Source organism: Centrocercus urophasianus, unplaced genomic scaffold, assembly GCF_019232065.1.
Source record: "Centrocercus urophasianus isolate 14NV4802_14NV808 unplaced genomic scaffold, USGS_Curo_1.0 seq_11, whole genome shotgun sequence".
Lineage (NCBI taxonomy): Eukaryota > Metazoa > Chordata > Aves > Galliformes > Phasianidae > Centrocercus > Centrocercus urophasianus.
The window spans coordinates 28362406-28384849 of NW_024884253.1; the positions used below are offsets into that span (position 1 = coordinate 28362406).

Sequence of the window (22444 nt, forward strand, 5' to 3'; positions counted from 1 at the left end):
CACAGCATGTAACAGGATCCTTTTAAATTCTGATTTTTTCAATGGAAAACTTTTACAACTCCCAAACATATTCTATTACAGTAGTTTATTTAAAAATATATATAGATTTCAGTTTAACTAAGGTGCTTCCATTTCACAGGCACAACAAATATATTCCAAAAATAATGCAAAAACAATCACTTTAATGATGAGAGTTCCACACAACTCTAGGACTCTTTCTAATACATTACAATGGATTGGTTTTTTTCCTTTAGATATCAAATGGTACAGGTGGTATTTATTTGGACTAAGATTAGTTAGATCACGGCTGGTATCCTGAAATTCTTGCAGACAATAGCTTGAGTATTAGATCAAACATGCTGATTTCTACTTTCTTCTCCCTCTTGTTCCCCTCCATCTTCCCCACCCCTATTTTAACATCTGAAAGTGGTTACTAACAAACTGGTCAGTGAATCTTTCCAACACTATGAAGATATGACACATACAGTATATTTTTGTAAACTCCTACAGGCTCCTTTTTCCTCTCCCCCTCTTCTTTTTTTTTTTTTTCTTTTTTAATTTCTGTGTCAGTTTGATGTGGTAAATTAAATGCCAATCCACACAAAAAGAAATCTATGACTGTATTTTCCCCTATTCTTCCCTCAGCCACCCCAAAAAAGAAAATATCAGCCCTAGCATCTGTACGTTATGGATTATCACACGTGAAAAGAAACATCATAATTAACCTCATCAAAACTCTCTCAAAAAAAGTTCAAAGGAAGAGATTCATGAGTACCTTGAGCTCTATATCCTTTCCTACACTTGAAAAATACACGTAAGTAAGTCTTGACAGGAGCAAGGCTTTTCAGTGCCAATCAGACAACACATTCCCTAGTAACATCCAAAAAGGCAAAGGCCATCCAGAATATTACCTTCTCCACTACCTCTGATGCAGGCATTTGCCTAAGGCCACTGAAAGGAGGAGTGGAGAAAACTGGCAATTTCATGATACAGTACACAAAAGCACTTTCTAAAAGAAGAAATAAAATTGAGCTCCTTTTTTCTTATGTAAAACAAGTAATCATTTACAGCAAATAGTATGCAACTGATGCTAGTTCTAGAATTTAATTCTATGTTTATTAGTAAAGTAGGCAGGTCAACTCACAAAATTGCCTGCTTCCTTGCAATGTAAACAGAGCTTTCCTTTCCATGCCATGTACCTAGGGAGGATTCTTACAGCAGTTGGTTCATAATGAATAAAAATCACTTTCATGAAAAGGAGCCAGGAGAATGTGAAAGCCCAATTTCCTTTTGTCTAAATCTAGCACTGTCCAGTGCAGAATACTTTTCCTTGCAACCTGGATGTGTGAAGAACAGCAGGCTATGCCTTTCAGCTTGCTTCATCAGCTGTGATTTTAATTTGAAGTACTTTTGTATTAAACTTACTTTTTCTTTTGCCAGCCCATCCTCACTAATGTTGCACCACCTAAAGCATTCAGCCAATGCTCTCCCCAAGCTAGCCAAGCATATCAAGTGTGCCTGCAACACTCACAGCCTAATGAACAATGAACAAAAACAAAAGTAACAGCAAGACTCCTATTATCTGATCTTCCTTAAAACACAAAAACTGCCTTCTCTGGTACAGAGGAAGTGCCAGTAAGCCTGCAGGTGTGAGCCAGTTAAAAGAAAAGGCTTTGGCTAAATAGATTCTTTGACTGCCAGGGATTAGAGTCATGGCACCAATGGCAACACACATCTTTTCCTTTAATTTACAAAATTTTCTCACGAGTTTGCAAGAGTTCACCCCATCAGGGGCTTTCTGAGGCCATTGAAATGTCTTAAGTTTTAATTAAGTTGGAGTTGTCAGAAGAAAGCTTTTTTGGCACAGAGTCAGGGTCATTAATTACTGCTATCTTTGTTTCTTTCAGAAAAAAAGAACTCTACTGACTTGTTGGGTTACTTATACAGCCTGCATTTTCTATCCTGCAGTCCTTATTCACCTCCAAGCAAGGCTTGATTAAGCAGTTTACCAATTACTTCCATCAATCTGATTTACAAATCCTATGGGTAATCTTAATTTCAGAAGCTTTTCTCTCTGCTGATTTGAGGTACAGTAGTAATGAAGGCAGCATTACTGTTAGAACCACAAAGCATTTTAAAATTCTGCATTTTCTATCCTAAATGGTACCTGAATCACATTCCTGATTTTATCATTTCATACCCATCCTTTTATATGCTTGCAGCTGGGTTGTCAGTCATTAAGAGTCACAAGCCACATTGCATAAAAAAAAGCAGAATAAACATAATTTCCTTGCTGTCTTGCAGTTGTGAGGGAAAGTTCATGTTTTCTATCAGTCAAATAAATACCTGTAAATAAGTTGGCATTCAAATCGCAGTCCATGGTGTCTGCATTTGATACTTTACAACTTTACCACTTGGTGCCCTTTATCCTCAAAATGAAAATGTCCAGAATAATTAACTAAAATTGTTACCCTGTAATAATTATTCACTGGCCTAAAGACTAATTTGTAGACTTTTTTTTTTTTTTTTTTTTTTTTTTTTTTACAGAGGCGTTCACATCATAAAAAAGCCAACACCTTATCTGGCACTAATTTAGTACTTCATCGGGGATTGAGATGTGGGGAAATCACTGTCTCACTCTTCACTGGAGATAATGGTCTAGAAACTCCATTTGAAATATAATGCTATGCAGAAATGTGTTTTATATCCATACCATATATGAAGACGAGATTTTGATTGCCAAGAGTGTTCATTCTCTGGTATCACTAACATCATGTGCATGTACAATTCCTCTGAAACAAATACGTCACAGCTTGATAGTCACTATATTTTCAGGTACCCAGTAAGCTCTTGATTTTGTGCAAAATGTTTTGCATAAAAATCATTACCATTATTAGAAAGCTTGATAACTCCATATCTTTCTAAATACACTGCCTGTTCATTTAAATGAAGTTTGTTTTATTAAAATCCTCACATTCCTTGAAGCCTGCAAAAGACCTACGTTAAACTACATATTTTGTACTGTTTTTAATAAAAACATTGGCAAAATAATGTTTTTTCAGAAACTCTGACTTGGATTTCTGATTTATGGAGCATGCTTTACCATTTTGAGCTACTCAGCTCAGCAAGCGGTTGCTCAGACACTGCAAGACTTGAAATGTCTGTGGAGTAGTATAAATTATTTTGATCCTCCCACGGGTATTTACTTAATTTCTCACCCATTTACTGTACCTTGCATGAAATGGTAGAAGCAAGATAGATTAAAAAGCTAGGAAAACTACCAAGACTTTTAACTGGATCAGGAAAGTTAAGATACTTGCATCAACAGAAGCAATCTGCTTTTAGAGAAACTACTTGGCTGCTATGTATGATGTCTGTCCTTTGCCTCAGTTTCCTAAAACTAGCATGAAAAATAAGAATTTCATAGAAATGACAGCAGCCTCTTACTTGATAAAATATCGAAAAAACAGGACAATAAAGACATTACAAAACTATGTTGCAACGTCTTGCAAAGTAGCTATTTATTTATGACATTTTATTTGTTACAGTTTTATTTTGGCATGGATTGCCAAGCCATCCCAGAACTGCATCAATCCTTCTTATTATTTTCAATTTTTTCACCTTGGTTAAGATCATCACAAACCCCCAAAGAAACCTAGGCAAGCTATTTATGTCTACAGGATGGATATATACGGAGATGCAGAGTGGTCATCATACTCTTGAATTCTTATTTACCACTTGTCACTCATGCAGGCAGCGTATACCTGTATGCCTCTGAAGTGGGAGACTGGAAAACCCAAGACTCGGGGACAACTCCTCCCACCCTTACATTTGTCAGTCTGCAGCTGGCAAGCAGCATGAGTTAAGGTATCTGTATGGACAGATTTTCAGAACTTCAGAGTGCTTTTACTATTTTTCTTCTGTAGTTGAACTATATCTTTAAAATCCATCCCTCTGCATAAATAACTAAACAGAGAAATAAATGCACTAACAAGAAAATTTCTGCCATGAGAGTACTGTCAAAAAGCCCTATGATAATCCATGCTATAAGAAAAAAAAAAAGAAAAAAAAGTGCAATTGTAGCTTTTTAGCCGCGATGAGAAACAGGAAACTTTAGCAGCCCAGTTCTGATACTACACACTATATGCTGCATGTGCACACCAGCCTATATTTTTCAAACATCAGAAACTTCTACACGAACACAATAAATCAAGAACTGGTTTAATAAGCTGATTTAACAAGGCATTAAGATGCGTATTCAACACAGGAGGTGGGACCCAAGCTCTTTAAACTGATCAACACAAATGTAGCACAAGTACTGTGATAAAGAGTTTGCAAACCTTTTCCAAATGCTCATTGCAACTTTTAGATTAAAAAAAAAAAAAAAGAAAAAAAAGAAATTGTTGGAAATTACAATTTATTGCTTTGGGATTTTCATCCTTTCCATGATTCTATCTTGGTATACATAAACATATAACCACACTACTTGACCTGAAGATTCTCCTTCTGTCTTAATAAGTGCACTGCTAATATACCTAATTAGGTGAGAAAAAAAGTCAACATGGTAAAGTGCCATTATACTAGTAGAACCTCCTAAATGCAATATTCATTTGATGATGAAATCCCATGTATGCTCTTTATCAAGCAACATGTTATAAGACTTCAAGCTAGGCTCATTTAGTAGCAAATATGGTTGGTGTTAGAGAGAGCAGACAACTGTACTGGTAACTTCACAGAAGGTCAGCAAGCAAGTACTTTTCTCTGCTGACATTAAAGGTATTTTTATAAAGAAAAAGAGAGAGCAGTAGATCCTTTCATTTTAATAAAAATGAATTTTCACTTACACAAGTAACTAAAAACCTCTGTATGCTTCTATGGTAAAAGACTGAACTACATATTTCTCTATATTGTTGTCTTATTAATATGTCAATAAACATGCTTAGATTTACAGTGGTTGGTGTGACATGAAAAAAGCTATAGCAGATAACATCTAAATAATTCCAGTTCTGTGAAGGACATGGGTAAGGCAGATATACTTATTTCGCAGCCCAGGATCTCACCTGACTCTTTGTATGACCTCTAGGTCATAAACATACTTTTGGATGTAAGAAACAGGGAACTGGCAAAAAGGCTCAGGCAAATATGAGCCAGTTGGCTTTCTAGAATCACTAAAAGCAGATAAAAACAGCTGGATACAAATCAAAAAGTCTGCAGTACCCACACACGCCTGGAGCAACAGCTCTAGTTATTGAAGGGCTATTAGCAACTGTTTCATCTTTCTTCAGGAGACGCTGTTGTAAGAATGGTATTCCCTGTATTTCTGCCTCTGCCAGGGGCAGCCCTCTTCCAGAAGAGCAGACATGAGTAAAAAGGTAAACCACCTATTTGAACTACAGAGTAAATTATAAAATTTCACTAGAGTGACGCATGTTTCAGAGTGTGTTTCTGTGTATGCACGCATGAAATTTGACTTTTGACTGGATGGTTGAAAAATACTCAAACTGCTAATATCCAAACATCTAAAAACACAGGCAAGGATAAGGATGCCTTAAGATGGTCTTATTTTCTGGGTAGTCTTCTAAAGCTACTATCTCAGGGAGTAAATCTAACACATTTTATTGAAGATCACCTTGCAGTGAACTGAACCACTTGGGCTTGGGGCAGTCTGCTATGATTAGTTTGGTGCCAAGATGTCATGGCTAACAAAATATCTGATCCAGAAAAAATCTGAAATTAACATGCTTAATGTGCAAAGATACTTGGTTAAACAATAACTACTGCTCGTTTTACTTCCTTTGTCCAGAACCATGAAAGTTAAAGCTGAAAAAGATAGCAGTATTCACCCATCTGTGCAGCATAGCTTCCCATTATATGCTTCATTGTCCACTCACGTTTCATAGAATCATAGAATCATAGAATCACAAGGTTGGAAACGACCTATAAGATCATCTAGTCCAACCATCTCCTCATCACCATTGCCACCACTAGCACTAAACCATATCACGCAGCACGTCATCCAGACGCCTCTTGAACACTGCCAGGGATGGCGACTCCACCACCTCTCTGGGCAGGCCATTCCAGTGCCATTTCAGTGTGAGAGCTTACAATTAATACACCTATTCACACCTATTATTGCTTTTTGACATACCTAAAGCTGTGTGTGGTATTTTACATGTGGTCTCACTGTATATGTAGGAAGGGGTATATTCGATTTCTGGTTTATGTTATGACACAAGCAAGTGCAGAACTGTTGAAGAAGGGCACAAGCTGGTTGTATCATATTGCAAACTCATATGCAATGTGCTGCCCACTACCACCTCTACGATTTTTTTCAACACCAATTCCTTCCAAAGCATCTTTCTTCTGCTCAGTACCTGCATTTCACATTATTATTTCAGCAGATGTATCAGATTCCATTTGCCAGGTTGAATCCCATTTTGTGATTTCCTGTCCATATTTCTAACCTGTCCTCACTTCTTTTCATATCTTCTCCCTCTGTTCTCACTGGTGTTGGTAGCACCTCTCAGTTTTAGTATAACCTGTCGATTTAATGAATGATCTGTTTACATCCCCTTACTTAATCACATGGTCAACAAATTGGGTCTTTCACTGACATCTGCAGAACACTTCTGAGCAAATTACTTCATTCCCAGAATACAGTTTGATTTGTACCAACTGGAAAATTCACATGGCAATACTGGAATACTTCAGTTCATTTTGGTTCCTCAGCTCCACAAAAACTTTTCTAAAATTCTTTATCAATCTCTACATACAAGTGAAGATCTAGGCTCTTTCCTTCTTAATTAAACTACAATTTTTGAATATTTTTGCCTGATTTTGTGTTTTTAAATTAATTTATTCCACTCTGTAGTACTGTGTTTCTTCTCTGTTCACTTGGACCTTTAGAACCCATTATGTCCTCCATGTTTTTCAGAGAAGAGGTGGAAAAAGTGGAGGGATTCCACTAGATGGCATGATCTCTCTTTATTCCCTTTCTCTTAAAAGTCCCTGGGTACACCCTTCTGGGATCAGGTGTCAGGAGGAATAAAAGAGAGTCCCATCAGACTATCCACTCAAGAAACTATAGGATAACAATTCAAGAAGACATTACTGCTATTTGGCCCACAGGCTTGCTTTTCTTTCCATACTGTGAGCATGTGTGTGGTTCAGGAACAAATCCTGGTCAAAGAGTCATCTAACTTGCCTCCAAATGAGGCAGTCAGAGGGGGCAGGCAATAGGGAAAGTTGCATCTGCCTGGATATTTCTGGCCTCCTGAAAATGCCTTTGGACTTAGCAAGTGGCGAAAAGAGAAAGTACAAGGTAAAACTTTCAGTGTAGGAACAATAATATTTGTTTTCTTATTTCTTAATCACTGTCATTACTTCGAGATGACCACAAATCTTTATGCAATCATGAAGATATGTACATATAGAAAATGAACCACTCACACAAACACACACAAATAAATATTCCTACTGTTCTTGTGCTTTATGCCACTTTCCTTTCAGATCAACTAGTTTGACTAAGTCATACCAAGTAGTAAGTTAAATTGCTTTGAGAGAATGATAGTTTCTTGTGGCTTCAGTATCACACCCAAGACATTATAAATAACAACAGGCAGCCTTATGGTAATTACCAGAATTACTCTTCTTTTATTGAAGATTGGTACTAGATTTTCTTATTCACAATCCTATGATAATTCCTCAATTACTTTTCAAAAATAATTACTAGTGATTATGTAAATTCATTATCTATGTCTCTTAAGACCATACTATGCTTATCATCCAGACCTGCTGATTTGCATTTATTCCATCTTTTCTAAGTATTGCCTTACACTTTTCCAGCAACAACTATTTTGAAAAGGTCTTAATTACTTGGTCTATTATGTCCTTACTCCTTTATTTTTCTTGTCAAAGACTGATTTTGAAAGTAGCTCAGCGCATTGGCCATTTCAGAAGTAGCCTTCATTTTGTCACCCTCTTCATTTATTACCGAGCTTGCTTTTTCACTTCATTATTTCTTTTTTTTTCTCCAATATATTTGAAAAGCTATTCTTATTTCCCCTGGCTCCTTTTGCTAGTATTTACTCATTGTGCTTTTGCATTTCTTTTAACTTTTCCAAGTTGTTTTAAAAAACTTTCAATTTTCCTGGTTGTTTCCTTCATTCATTTTTGCAGAAGGAGAGATGTGGCATCCATAGATCTTTAAGCAGCCCCTGCCGAAACTAGAAAGATTTCTCCTTATCCCCCTCCAAATCCTTTATCCTTCTCAAAACTATGATGTAGTGCTTTTTAGAAAGAGGACCTATAGCTGGAAAATGGGATTGGGAAAACCTGAATGCTATTTTCATCTGCAGTTGAGCTCTAGAAGATAACAAATAATTTGGTAATCTTATAACTCAGTTTCTCCAAAAATAAAACCCATATACCATCTTTGCCTTCAGAAGACTGTGTTAATGCTCATTTAATATCATTATACTCTCTGATTTCCTCAGATGTTATAAATGTGGAGACTGTTCTGATTTTATGGGCTTCTATCATTAAGTTCCTACAGGAAAGAAATAGGCCAAGTTGCTCTTCCCTTTCACACTTGAACCTACAAAGTTAATCTAGATCAGAACGTATTTTAGTAACAAAAGGCTGGGTTTTCTTCAGCTGTTATACATGAATAAGATCTGAAACACTCCTTTGTGTACATTAACTGTGATTTGCTGTCTGCTTAGCTGTGGGTAGCTGCAAAATATTCAAATACCTAACATGTTTGACCATTTCCTCTATTTACAGTACTTTAAAAAGACTTTACATTAGATATGGTTTGTTTTGCAGTGCTACTGTTGTTATGGCTAGAAAAGACATACCCTAGTAAAATTCCACCCATCAGAATTCAGTGTGCTTTGGACAAATTAAAAACTATTATTGTGAAGTTATGGAGACAAAATTGAGACAGTAGTGGACCAAAGAATTAGCATTCTCTGCTCTAACACTGTTACACTGTAAAAAAATATATTTGCTAAATAATTTGATACATTTTTGTCTATGTTGTCACCAATGAATCACATAAATCTGTGCAGAAGTACAGCGGCAACTGCCACAAGAGCTTTTATTGGGGGACAAAAATTGAAATAGGACCATAAAATCTTGAGTTCTAATATGAGAATTAGTCAGGAACAGCAAAAATAGTCTTGGAAATTGAGACAGTTTGTTGCTACTTTCATCTCTTCCTTGTGTCAACCCCTGGCTTGGGAAGGAAATTAAAGTTGAAATTGAAAATTTAAATGCTAATTTTAAATTTATGGATATCCATATCCCATATGTTCAAACAAACCCAATGAAATGAGTACACTCCAGTGAAAATAAATGTCCTGATCACTCTTCCCCTCTTCAGTTCTCTGCTTTTCCAGGTGGCTGCAGTCAGATCTTTTGCAATAATGGCATACTTCAATCTTTGATACTTAATTGTACCGGATTACTGTTTGGCAACGGATCAACTGGTTGGCCTGGGGACAGATCATTTTATTTAACGGCTCATCACCATAACCTCACCAGCATGCAAACAGAAATCACCATTCTGCTGCTGCCAAAAACTTGTGAGAACACAGGAGGCTAATAACACCTGTGAGACACTCGTCTAATGACATACACAGGTAAGTGGCCACTTAAAAAAATGAAGGACAAAAGGGCAAAAAAAAAAAAAAAAAAGGCTGAAAAACTCGATGTGATGAAAACCTAAAAATCCAGAGCAGAGATTTTTGCTTTTACCTAAAGGGAAAATCAACTAAAATCAAAATAGCTAAGGGTTTTTTTTTCTTTTTCTTTTTTTTTTTTTTAATGGTTAATTACCATTACACTTACAATAACTTGTTACTTATTGTTTGTGTAATTTAGGCTTGAGGGAGAAACATGTGAGCAGTCTTGTTCCAAGAAAGCTTCAAGGAAATAATTTATGAGAGTTCATAGATAAGAGTTTTTAGATTTGACATTTTGATTTCTATAATAAATTGTTTTATTTAAAAAGTAAAACATTATATAAATTAATTCATCCCTCAAGCAACGTGTAGAAATACCTTAGACATGTTTCAACAAATGTTCAGTCTTCAGCTATGTTCATTACAGTGTTCTACTCTGATAATAAGTGCTGTAAATCAATAAGTAAAACTACACAGTGCCCAATTTAGAAATGCAGATTCTGTCTACTTTTGTCCTTAAGAGAAGCAAATGGCATTACTAGTGTTGTGTCCTCTCCTGTATTGTGACTGCAGAAAAATTATGAAAGACATTTCCTATGACCAGTTATGAAATGCATACAGCAGGGTGGTGAAAAGTTTTATGGATGCCATAGCAAATATCAACATTTCCTAGGGAAGGGAAAAAACAGACGTCAGAAATGAATCTGTTTCCATTTTCATGACAACAGGTGAGTGAGAAAAAGAAATTAAACTCTATCAGTCAGCAGATTTTCACTTCATTCTCTTTCTCTCCTCTGCCCTTCCAAATCAAAAGCTACATTCTTTACTATTAAACAAAATTTACTGTTGGACTTGCTACCTCTTCTCTTTTTTTGATAATGTCTCTCCATACAAACTTTTTTATTTTGGGGACAATGTAAGTCCTTGGACAATGTAAGTCCTGCCTGCTGCAGCCTCCCACACTCAGCCACCTCCCTGGGCCCATTCAAGTGCCTGACCAGATGGAGCAAGCCCCTGTTAAATGTTCATAGATGCACTCATAAAAATACACATTCATGGTAAAAGCAATAGAACATACAGAAGTAATGATCAGGATTGTTGGGCAGAATCCTATGCAGAGAAACATACAATTATAGAAAATGAATTGCCTACTAGTACAACTAACAGTAATATTGTAAAGGTGGTAGCTATTTCTACAAATAAATCTAAAATGACCTTTTGGCCACGTGGAGTCTGTGATATTTTATAATTTACTTTCAGTGATAATCATTTCACTGGAGGCCTGAATTTTCCTTAATTTGCCATATAGGATGAGCTAAGTACAAAGGCACCAATGAGCACAGGCAGTGAATTAGCTGGGGTTAGAAGCAAAATGTCTGTTAGGCAGCTAATTCTTTGAACACTTAACCACAAAAATTTTAAATGACTTAAACATCTGTACAAGAAACAAATAAATCCTGAAGGGTCAAATCCTGCAGTCTTAACTCAGGCAAAATTCCCATGGACTCATGGGATTTGACCCCTAGTTGGGAATACACCCTTGTTCAGACCATCTTTCTCAAGCTCAAATGTGGAAATTCTCTTTAGACCAGAGAAGTCCTCAGGGAAGAGCTTTCTGATACCACAAGCATTCAAGACACCAGTCTGGGCTAATCACTAACAGGTTAGCATCTCTGAAAATAATACTGTCTAACAGCAGAGGAATGTGTAGTCTGGTTCTCATAAAATTTCAAACCTGGGACAAAACAGAAGAATCTGGTTGAGCTACCTCTTTTTTTAATCTGAATTAATAACACATTATCAGTTTGGTAAGAAAATACGAACTGTTATTATCAAGCTTCCAGATATACCATGAAACTTGGAAGCAAATGTAGTAGTATTTGCTACTGTGTATACAAAGTAAATGCTAAATATTGAATACTTATTTTTCAAAATCACTACAGTTTATAAATAGTTTATGGATTATCCACTGTAAAACTGTACAGCGATTCTAAATTCTAATGTCCTTTGGAAAAAAATGAATTAAAAAAGCCACCAACGCACATAATAACAATAAATCTATCCTCAAAAAATAAAATATCTTCACTTAAAGAAAGGCAAAAAGTTACCTGCCAAGCCTAACTCTATTATATGTCAATCTGTCTGCTTTCAGAATAACTGACAAAAATTTGATCAGGCTTATCAATACCTCATGTTTGTCCCTGTTATTTTCAAAAAAACAGTCACTGTTTTTTTGGGGGGGAGGAACGAGGAGTGAGGGCAGTGAGGGTTGGATTTCAGCTTTAGAGGCTCAGCTTGAGACAGCCCAGGCCCAGTTTTCACAAAGACTGAACAAAGCAGATGAGTACCTGCAGGTGCTCAGCACCTCTGTAAGCAAGGTGTAAGGTACATGATCCAGGGCATCCGCATTAAGCAGCCTCTTTTGAACAGCTGGTATAAAGTGCTGGCAAACTTAAGCTGGCCGCCTTACCCAGCTGCGAGATTTATATTCATCCACAGGAGAAAGAGCCCAGGGTAGCAGATGCCCACAAAGCGAAGGGGAAGTTTGTCACCTGGGGAAAGCATGCAGAGATCAGAGGCTTGCAGTACTGCTGCAGAAACTCTGCTCCCGGCAGGCATCTGAATTCCACTTACAGGGGGTTCTTGCTGGCTACAACATCCTGAGGACCCACGAACTTGAATTTTTCACAGCCTTATTCCCTTTACTTGAGAGTCCCTGCAGACTTAGGAGGAATGGTGCTTTTAAATGTCCTTTAGCTACTGCATATACCAAGCATGTCCAAATCACAGCTCATGGGCCCACATGTGGCCCAGCACAACTCACAGTGTGGTTCCCGCTGCCCAGTGCCATCATGGTGACAGCTCTAGCCCAACAACCTCTCAGCACCAATGAAAATTCAGTACGCTCTTAACCCCATCTGGGCTGAAACCAAGCCATGGGGTGCAGTGCAGTGCCAGTTCACGTCAAAATAAGTTTATGGAGTCTGATACATTGCCTAAACATAGTCCAGCAGGAAACAAAAAAATACAGAGCCATGCTTTCCATTCTGATAAAGGAATTTGAGAATAGGTTTCAAAATCGCCAAAAAAAAAATTCAATTTCTGGTTTATTTGCAACTCCATTTTCAATCAACATAAATACATTACTTGTGAATTTTCAAATGGAATGTATAGATTTGTAATTAAAAATTTGATCATGTTTCTTTACCGAACTTTTATAAGACTTCTCTTACCAGAGAGAAATATCCCTCTCATCACTGTCATGTCTTATTTGTATCATTGTTTTTTGGCAGTACGTAGATTTGTGAGCAACCGTGGTCAAGGGTGAAGCACAGAAATCACAAATAACTGCAGCCATTGCCATCAAACCAGATAATGATGCATTAGTGTCACAAAAACAAGGTCACATATCCCGCTGGTTTTATGTTTTTGTTGCTCTTTTTTACACGTTTTAATAAAAGTCACTAAAAATTAAAATAAGTTTTGTTGCTTTATATAAATAAACTGTATTATATATTTTATGAGGGCTGCTCCAAAAGTAATGCCTCCTGTGTTATAATATTGGCCTACAAAATCAGAGGCGGATGCTGGTGGTATGACTGTAGAGTCTGAATCTTCCCACCAGTATTCGGTTACATTTTGTCATCGCGTGACAGACGGCAGCAAAGGGACAGTCTGACAAAATGGCATCTGACATGGAAGTGCATATGATGCAAAGTGTGGAATTGAATTCCTCCATGAGGAAAAAAAATTGCAGTCATTGACATTCATCAACGCTTACTGAATGTCTGTAGAGACCAAACAGTGGATGTTGGCACAGTGATGTGGTGGGTGGTGTGCTTAAGTGGTGCATTTCAGTTCCCCTCTGCTGGTTCAGATTTTTACAAGCACAACATGCAGGCTCTTGTTCATTGCTGGCAAAAAATGCATAGCTAAAAATAATGTTTTGTTGATAATTTGGTCAATCAAACAGTGTTATTGTACTCTGTTGTGTTTTCCATGGAAATAAATAGGAGGCATTACTTTTGGAGAGACCTACAGCCCGAGATAAGTCCTCTTCACTCAATGCAGCCCAGGCAAACAAAAATGTTGGACACCCATGGCATACACAATGTGTATCTCCTGTAAGAGATCCTACGTTTGCACAGCAATCAACATGAGGTCTCTGTGTGAAAAGGATTGATCTCTGCTAGGTCTCTTTGTCTCAAAAAGGGAACAGAGAAAACTTTCAGAGCCACAAGTTAATTTGTAAAGGCTTCATCATAAATATCACATCTGGTAGAGAATAATTGTTTGAGGAAAGCAACATTAAAAGCATTTTTCTAACACAGAGAAAAGAACAATACATTTCTTATTTACAAGTTTCTTTAAATTAGTAGACATTTGTCCTGAGTACTTATCTATAGTTACTGTATTTTTTTAGCCTATTGAAAAGCAAGCCAAAAGAATGGAGTACTTCCCCACAAACAAAATAGAGCAAAACCGATCATGATGGCAAGAGAATCCCACTTTATCACTCTGCCTGGAATTTCTATTGCAGAAACACAAAAGTCTGATTTATTTTTAAAGCATTTTAAACACATACCAACATTACTTGGAAACAGGCCAAGCAAAAAAATTCCATCAGAACTGACACCCTACAAACACATGTTACCAGTAACCGCTATTGAGCCTAAAGAAATAAATGAAATGCTATACCTTTTGGCAATGCAACATTTGGCACTTAGTCAAAGATTCATAGCAGCAAGGTATATATCTACTTTAAATATACAGTAAGCTCAGGAGTATGTATTAAGCACGTTTCCCTTACCTTTAAGAGAAGTCTTTTGTCCTACAACTTTTAAAATTAATATAAAGGCTTTTTTAACAGAAACAGTATGCAACCTGTATTCCTTAGCTGGCCAAAAATAAGAAGAAAAAAAAAACTCAGGAAAAAAATATAATCCTTGCAAAAACAACCTTTTCCTCACTGCTACTTAAACAGTCTTGCTTTAAGAACAGGAGAGGAGGAGTACAGGTGATGGTACTGGAAGGGAAGAAAATATTTTCTTGAAGAAATTCTCTCTAACAGAAGTGCTAGAAAGGTTTATTAGGGTTCCAGGTATCTCCAGCAAATGAAAGCCTGAAAAGCCTTAATCTCAGCAGCCAGTTAAATAAGAGGAACAAACGCAAACTCAGTAAGTATACAGAGGTGTAGCTCCTGGGATTAAAAGCTACTATCCAAGTTGGCTGCACTTCTGCATGCTTCATAACAAAACAACTCCAAACAAATAAACAGCAATTGTCATGTAAGCAGTAACATTTCTGAAAAACAATACAAAGTGCTACATTACACTTATGGAGTGTTTTACAGCAAACATGTGTAGACTTCATACACTTGAAGATCTCCTTGTATTTGCAGGGAATTTAGACTCATGGTTATTACCAGAATATTTCCATGTGAAGAATAGAAATAACATCTTAAAAAGAAAAATAAATGCTTCAACTCAGTTGCTAATAATGTAAACTCAGTCTTCCGTTCAGTTTACAAATTTCACCTCTCCCACTTGTACCTTTTGTGCTGGCATTTGAGCACTACCTGTGGCATACTGCTGCTGAAGTTGGGAGTCAAATGTCACATTTGTTCCTCTCCCTAGCAAATATGCGGAAAAGAAGTCCTACACCACTGCTACAACATGTGAAGGCACAGGAACAGCTTACAGCAAAACGCGTAAGCTTGGAGGACTTTAAGGGCAAACTCATGGATATTTAAATTGGATTGCCTGTGGACCAGTAGGTGAAATCACATGTGCTGAGGAGAAGTGTTAATTTTAAAATCTGCTGATGAAACTAAAGGTGCAAGGAGGGATGGCCTTTGTCCTGTTCAGCTTCTAACAGTAAATGATATCACCTTTTAGGAATTTTTTTTTTTCGGGTAATGAAACCACGCTGGGCTGGAGAGAGAGAATAAGGGACATCTGGATCTTCTTCTGGAATGACAATTAGGCAGTGGTCCATATTAACAACAGGCAGCCAGTAAAATCACTCTGGCTCATGCATCAGATATAAAGTGATTACCTTCAGATATTGATTTTACAGCAAGACCAGTCCCAGAGGTTATAATGCTTGTTTCTAAGTGGACAGATTTTTGAGTGCTGGAAGTGAACTCTGCACGGATCTATTACTTCCCAACAAATATTTCAAGCACTTTGGTGGTTAGTGCCATGAAGACTATTCCAACAACTAGTACCTCTGAGGGACTAGAAGAAATTATTAGGCCAGTGTGTTCTGTTGTTCCTCCCTTTCCCCTTATGTTATGTTACAGTGACTTTGGACATTTTGTTGTAAAGTTCTCTAATTACTCTAACAAGGCTAGTGAATCATACAGGTCTCCTATTGCCTAAAGAAATTAGGGTTTGGATAAATGCTCAGGGTTGGGTGTAGGGCTCAAGGTAGGACAACTAGCTCACCAGAGCACTCTGAGAAATGCACAGATGCATTCCAGGGCTGAATGGGTGTACTTGCTCTTGGGTTTTTACACTTGTATGTATGGATATCTGGGAACAAAGCATATTTGTGGGCATCCAGAAGAGAGGAACAAGCATAAGAGGTTTTCAGCATAACTATGTGTTTCCCTATGGCATATCTGACTGCTGTTTTTTCTGTTTCATCTGAACAAACAAACAAACAAAATTTTTTTTTAAAAAATAAAAAATTAAAAATTAAAAAAAAATGACAAGGACGAAGCCTTTTCGCCTATCCAAGCTGCCTTTGGGAGGCTTGTTCCTTTAAGGATCCCAGTGACAGTCTGAAGCAGTCTAAGCCAGCAGGCACAGCTGCCTGACAACAGCAGGTTTTGATGCAGAGCCCTGGCTCCATTGCCCAGGCTGTTCCTCTGAACCTCACTCGCGCCTTAGGCACCTACTGCACAATCAGCCCTAATGCCCTCAAATGAGCATCTCTTGTGCACTTCCCTCAAGGGCTACAGTAATGTTTTCTACTTATGGCCACTTGTGAAGACCACTGAAAAATGGCAGCTAGCACTGAAAGCAGCTGCCCACTTATTTAGCAAATTTTCTCGTAGATAGCACTTATGCTCTTGACACTGCAGCTGCTACTAGTTCCTATCTATATGAATCTTAAAGAATTTCTCTAGATGAAGATTTCTAACACATCAGGACATGTTTTCTAGCACAACTTAAAATCTTTTAACTCAGCTAGGTTGAATTAAGCCTTCAGAGAAAGCTTAGGTTTTATATTGGCTAGATTCTATTATGAATATTTACACTGTTTGAGTATATCCCATTAAAAATACATTAGCTAATACATTCCCATCAAAGCTGTTAACTGAATTATTGAAATCTACATACTGCCTCAGTTTCTCCCTTATCCTCCTATTTGTGTCCAATAGTTGGTTCCAGCTAAGATTTATAACATTGGGCTTATGATAACTGGTATCAAGAGAGGTCCCCTGACCAAAGGTTAGCAAACCTAACAAAGGAAAGGTTAGGTGCCACTCATTTCCTCTGCCATACTCCCATGGAAAGTAAATTGAGAAATCTGCAGGTCTATGGGGAATTTACTTCATCATTAACAAAATTTACAAAATTGTATTTTTTTTTTTTTTTTAGTTCCAATCATTCAGGCTTAAAAAGTTTTATGATAAGGATATGAGTTTTTTCACCCTTTAAAAAACAACAACAACAACCAAACACAACAACAACAAAAAAACATTGTATTCTCAGGTCAGAAACTCAAAAAAAAAAAAAATTAAAAAACATACTTGGCACTGTCAGTAATCTTTGCTTTGGAGATCATACAAGATTTCAGTCTTCTAATGTGTTACCAATTATTCCATAAGATATTACCACTGAGAAGAAAACTGCTGTTGGTCTGCTAGGTACATTTAGCCACAAATGTAATTCCAGGTACTCATTTATCCATACGTTAGACAGCTCACTTATTTATCTTAGAATATATCACTTTAACACCATTGCAATATATCAACAATGTCCCTGACATTCAGATGAAAGATTTGACTGAAGCATCACAAAAACACGTTGAGCAATCAACACCAACACAGAGTTAAAATAGACTCTCTTTTTGCATAGGAGGACATCTTTGCTGACATCTCAAGCCTAATGTAACACAAAATTAGAAGAAAACATCAAGAAAAATCCACCCACATAAATGTCATCTGTAAAACAGTGTGTGTAATAACATACGTAATTCCTTAGAACAGACAAACTTTTTAAAAGTATAATATAATCTTTGATGGATGAACTGAGTGTCCACTATTAGTTGTGCTGTGTTTTTAAAGCTGTACTAGCAGATCTAACATAATCAATGTGATTTATTCATATGCAATGTTGTGTTTGTGATAGGCCTTAAAAAAAGTGTACTCTGCTTTCACAAACTTTCAGGTGTGCATCAGCTCAGTAGGTCTCTTGACACTTGGTAGGTCTCTTCTGAGCAATAATGAAGGTGTGACTGCATTTTTACTGTGTGATGTGTTCTTTCCCATTCAATACAATTGGGGAAATTAAAAAAACACAAAACGTACAGTAAAATCCAGATAGTTTCTGGCATTTACAGAAGTGTTGAGGAATTACAAGTACACAAAGCAGCTTCTCACTTCTATGAGGTCTGTGAGAGGACCAAAGATATCAGCAAACTTTTATCCTTATGATAATAGGCCTGATTTTTTTTCTTTTCCTCTGAGCTTCCTTAGAACCAGAGAGCATCTCCAAAACAGAGAGAGAATTATGAACAAATTCATTTGCTTCTTCAATATTTCTTTTCAGAATTCATCTGTAAGTAACAATTCAGTGTTAAAGGAGCTTCCTGATGTACCATGTTCAACAATCCAGTTCAACTTCCCAGTCCACGAAAATAAAAGCAAAGTTGGTAGGTGATGTTTTTATTTATTTATATTCTGTTTAAGCTGTTGTTCTTCTCTCACAACATCCCTGCTGATCCATATTTGGTTTGGGTAGCACATTATTCTCCAAAGAACATCAAAATGCTTGCAAGATTTGTCAAAGAAGAAGGTATTTTTTGCAAGGCTCTGGTTAGCAGAATATGGTCCTTGGATGATAACTTACTGGACTTGAACAAGGAGCATCACTATTATTCATTTATCATGTAATGATACAGACTTTTACATGTAGCTCACACCAAGACATTATACGCCCTCAATGTGAAGAAATCTCAAATTTCCTGTGATATTATTTGGAAACCTCCAAACCATCATGGTGGTTGAAATCACAGAATCATAGAATTGTAAGGGTTGGAAACAACCTCCAGAGATCATCAAATCCAGCCCCCATGCCAAAGCAGGCTCCCTACAGCAGATTAGGTATCCAGGCAGGTCTTGAATAGCTCTAGAGAAGGCGAATCCACAACGCCTCTAGGAAGCCTGTTCCAGTGCTTTGTCACCCTTGCTGTGGAGAAGTCCTTTTGCATATTGGTGCAGAACTTCCTACGCCCCAGTTTATGGCCATTTCCCCTTGTCCTCTCCCCACAGACCACTGAAAAGAAGTTGGCCATGTCCCTTTGTTTCCCACACCTAAGATGTTTATAAACATTAAAATAAGATCCCCTCTCAGTCTTTATCAGCAAAACTAGAGAGAAGTGGAATGCAGATATTAAAAAAATCAATAAGATGGCCTGCTCTAAAAGGGTTTCAGGAATAGTGATATCAAAATATGTGCACTTACAAAAACAAATCATATGTATGTGAACATCCAGTATAAATCTAATTGGGTCAAGTAATTCAATTGTGCTAGTATTAATTCCTAAAGGAAAAAATATTTTACATACCCATTTTATTTGACAAATTTTCATATTACAGATTTTTCTGATTATATTCCTCTGTATTCCATAATTCATTTGTGCTAGTTGAGATATCCTCCTTGTTTATAACTAAAGAATATTTAAATCTTTATAAATACTCTCAGACTTCAAGGACTATACTTTGAATACATCCAGAACTTTTAGGAAAAGCTTACAATGAACTGACCAAATTGATCTGTGCTATAGTACAATTGATTTCTGTTAATGCAAATTCCACTCACTGATTTTAGAAAATAAACACAGGATGATTTTTTCCCCACTATCAATGTTTGACGTGACACTCAAGGATACTTTTAAATCAGACACACATAGCTCTTAGATTGATGTAAGAGTGTTAGGTTAAACTCATTTTTTTAAAAAATTATATTTTAATCCCTAAAGGATAAACATTTATCCTCTAAGATACAGGGATAAAGATTTTAATGGCATCTTGCTTTGGGATTCAAAATAAATAAGGCAAAGATGAGTTTCCATCTTCTTAAAACTAAATTACAGAGATTAAAATATATAAACACAAAATGAATGTATTCCATTTGCATATTATATTTCGCTCTTAAAGTTGATATTGAAGATTAAGGGTCAGCATTTAATCCTCACTATCCTAATCCCTAAAATTACAAAGACAGGCATAAGTGCATGTCTGCTCCACTAAATTACCTTGAAAGAAAGCAAATTCCGGATGAAAAGGGAAGCATATTTATATTATGGTGATTTAAAATCTGTCGCCTAAACACATCTTCTCCCCTCTATCCATTGACCTAAATTGCTCACTAAAAGCTTGCTTGTCTGCAAATGGGCAGCTAACACTTTGAGACAATCCAGAGATTCTTCACTTACGCACAATCATGCCAACTATTTTTCCGACTACAATAAACACTGTCTTGTTCATATTTTGCAGAAACAAGAGTCAAGTTATAAACCAGAAGAATTTATTTTCTGTTTCCAGTCCAATTCCTAGATATAGATAATTCTAAAAAAAAATTAGATTCTAAGAGAAAAAAAATATAACTGGAAAATAGTAGGTCAAGCATGCTCTGACTTACACATTCACAACTCTTTGGGGAAATACACCCCAGTGGATATTGTGCTTTGGAAGAAACAAAAATTTAACTTAAAACATCACTAGTCTCTAGAAGAAAAAAATTACCTATGCTAAAATTTTACTTCATGCTGCCCAGCAGGTCCTGTTATACTCTGTTTTACACAATAAACTATTAGGTTTTTTCACAGGTCTCGTTTGTCTGAAATTGTTGAAGGAGCTGCCATTGACTGGAATAGGATGAGAATTTTCAATCGTCTGCTCTGTTGCTTTACCAATATTATCTCACAAAGTCACCAAAACCACAAAGACGTTAAAAAATAAAAGCAACCTGAAGCTCTTATAGTTGCATCTAGCATTTTATCTACATTTCTAATATTGCAGGTTGATAGAAGCACTACACCATACAGTGAGAGAAAAGTATCTAAGCTGTACACAGCCCTAGAGACTCGCCTTCAGAACTGCCTGCCTACATTTTTATCAAGATGTTTTAATATTTTTTTGAAGAATTACTTTCTAATTTAAGCCACCTAAGAGAGAATGACTTTATCATAATTATCAAACTGAGCAGATTCATAATTATAATTGTCAAGATGGCACTAGTTTCCTTCGTTTGAAGTTTATTTACCATACATAATTTTATAATCTATAGAGGGGGAAAAAGATCCCTGTATAAAAACCCATAGGACAATATGTTTCTTATTCCTGTAAGGACATTTTTATGGGCAGCCAGGAAGTGTCTTTCTATTTATCAGAAGTATGTAGCTACAATAGTATCACTGTATTTAAGAATACTTAGAAGACTGAAAAACATCTCAAGCACAATTAGTTGAGTTTGTTCTGTTTGTTTGTTTTAAACTCTCTATATTCTTCCATTCAAAGCATAGTTTAGAGTCATCCTAAAACAGTTTTTGTCTTGTTTAAATTACATAACTAAATAAAAAAAAACTCTTCCAAATACAGCCCATTAAATAAAAAGTCCAATCTCAAAAAAAAAAAAACAAAAACAAAAAAAAAGCAAAACAAAACAAAAAAAAAACCTCCAAAATACAACAAATGCTGCTGTGATATTTCAGATCAAAACCCCTGCTGCTTGGTCATGATAGTTACAAAAGCAGACTAATGAAAGAAGGAAAAATTACAATTAATTTTAATTTTGACAAAATCCTACTGCTCTAATCAACTGCCTATCAAACGTCAGTGCAAATTACACTAACAAAAATAACTATTAGAACAGGTTGGTGAAATAAAATTGTCCATATACTCCATCTGCATAGAGAATGTCTGTGTGGGAATTAGTTTTAATGAACAACAAATTACAATTACTAAACTAAATGAACCATCTGCCTGTTTTGTTTGTTTTCCAGTCTCACTGGTACAGGGTGCACTGTCAGCTTAATTGTCATTCAAAATGGCACATAGACCTACACCAGACTTACATGCCCACAACATTTTAACAGAAAATCCCTAGCAGATGCTTTCAATTTTATGAAGAGAAGTATGTTTTATAAATATATTCAAAACATTTAAGACTGGTGTTTACTACTACTACTACTAATAATAATATAGTACACGCCTGCTTCAGGATGGAGAGCGTGTATGACTAAACATCCCTAAGCCCTAAAATTAGAGTAGAAAGTAGTCATGGACCAAAACTAATAGAAACAGGTCTTGATGTGCTTTATTAATAATTTTTCTCAAGTAAATATTCTCTCCCTAGTCTCTAATAAGTGGCCACTTATTTCAAAGGGGCACACATGAGGACTTGTAATAATAACATCTGTGAATAAACTTTTGCCAAGCATTTTTTAAGTGATCATTTGGATATGTCATCTGGCATCTGCTTTAAGAAAAACTGGGAGAGGAGAGGAGAGGAGAGGAGAGG

At 36.4% G+C, this 22444-nt stretch overlaps 1 protein-coding gene across 1 annotated transcript in view; it reads right to left on the reverse strand.

Annotated features, from left to right (window-relative positions):
- The window catches only part of ZFHX4 (zinc finger homeobox 4), a 127514-nt gene that overhangs the window by 75898 nt on the left and 29172 nt on the right, over nucleotides 1-22444 (reverse strand). The window lies entirely within an intron of this gene.